Source organism: Coenobita brevimanus, chromosome 93 (assembly GCF_032717465.1).
Source record: "Coenobita brevimanus isolate Jiangsu-jjx chromosome 93, ASM3271746v2, whole genome shotgun sequence".
Taxonomy (NCBI): domain Eukaryota; kingdom Metazoa; phylum Arthropoda; class Malacostraca; order Decapoda; family Coenobitidae; genus Coenobita; species Coenobita brevimanus.
The window spans coordinates 7,923,191-7,924,920 of NC_137046.1; the positions used below are offsets into that span (position 1 = coordinate 7,923,191).

The 1,730-nt window shown below is 51.0% G+C and overlaps 1 pseudogene; it reads left to right on the top strand.

The window, feature by feature from the left end:
• Positions 1 to 595: 595 nt before the first annotated feature.
• On the top strand, positions 596 to 1,521 carry LOC145412601 (uncharacterized; annotated as a pseudogene).
• Positions 1,522 to 1,730: the final 209 nt, after the last annotated feature.

Here is a 1,730-nt window from a genome sequence, read left to right on the forward strand (position 1 = left end):
ATATCGCAGGTTAAGTGCTAAGGCATGCTAAGCGGCGGGCCTCTTAAAAGCAGAATCTAGGCCGGATAAAATCTTGGCGAGGAAAAAAAGGTAAAGACCGCAATGAATATGTTAATAAACTACGCCCTACATTATATTGGAGTCTGTAGGAGAAGGAGGGTGTGAAAGTGTGGTGTAAGATTGAGATGTGGCAGTGGGTGAGAAAAGTGTGTGTGGGGAATGTAGGACGTTTCGGCCACGGATATTTGGGCCACGGACGTTTTGGCCATGGGCCACCAACCTAGGACGTTTTGGCCATGGGGACCACCAAAAGTGGACGTTTGGGCCACGAAACTTAATTTTGTTATTTAATGTTTCGAAGTTTGTTGTTTTATGTCATTTTCCATATATTTTGTGCTGCTTATGTGGCTGAGTGGGCCAGAGAGGAGCGAAGCCTCGGTTTGCAGTTGTTTGAATGACGGGAGGGTTGTTTGTGTTAAACTAGGAGGAAGCTGATGAATGAGGTGAGAAATGGGGAGGAGGAAGTATGATGGGAACTACGGTGCACAGCGGTAGCCGTCAGTGTATTTTTCTGCATTTCACCTACTGCACAACCATGTCAGCTGAGGTTGAGGTCATCACAACCAAGAGAGGCGGTCAGAAGATCTGTCTGGATGGCTTCATGTACATCAAGAAGCACGTTGCCAAGTCAGTTGATGAGACCGTTTGGCGGCGTGTCAAGCGGTCCACCCTCAAGTACCCTGCTGTGCTGAAGATCACCATGAGTCTCAGTGAACCTAAAGTTGTGTCAATGTATAACCACTTTTCTGACACAGTAGGATGCCAAGTGGAGCAAGCTTGTCAGGCCATGAAGAGGAAGACTGCCAGCACTAATGATCAACCCAACCAGATCTTCACCTTCGCTGCTGCAGCACTGCCGGAGGATGTCGAGGCATGCATGCCTAGGCCCGATTCCTGCATGCGTCTTTCGTTGCATCCGGGATGCGCACCGTCCAAAGGATCCAGTCTCTTCAAGAGTTGGAGATCACCGGTGACTGGGCATCCCACCTCCACTATGACAATGGGCCGGAGGCAGATGAGCGTATCATCATCTTCAACTCTCCCAGTCATCTGGAGCTGCTAGCAGGCTATGAAGACTGGTGCATGGACGGCACGTTTTCAGTAACTCCAAGACTCTTCACCCAGCCCTACATCATCCAGGGTCAAGTCAACGGAGTCTACCTTCCTCTGGTGTATGCCTTGCTGCAATGCAAGACACAAACCAGCTACGAGCAAGCCTTCAGAGTCCTCGAGGAGGGTGGCTGTGATCCCAGCACAATCACCATCGACTTCAAGAGGCCTGTGGAGTGGCCCTTCGTGTGGTGTTGGGGAGCAAGTCCAGGTGTGGTTCTGCTTCTACCACCTGAGGCAGATGCAGCACCTGGGTCTCAAGAACCTCTAAGAGTCCAACGATGAGTTTTGCCTGTTCTGTGGTCAGGTTGATGCATTCGCCTTTCTGCTCCTGGAGGATGTCAAGGATGACATAGTGCACCTTCGTTCTATTGTGCCTGAGGAGGCTGCCACACTCTAGGAGTACTTTGGCTCCACCTACATCTCAGGCCAACTCCGTCATCGCCGAGATGTCACCTCCAGATCAGGATGCATAAAGCTGGTCTGTCTACGCCACAGGCCACCCAGGTTCCCACCCGCGAAGTGGAATATGCACCACGCCACCTTCAACAACTGCCAAG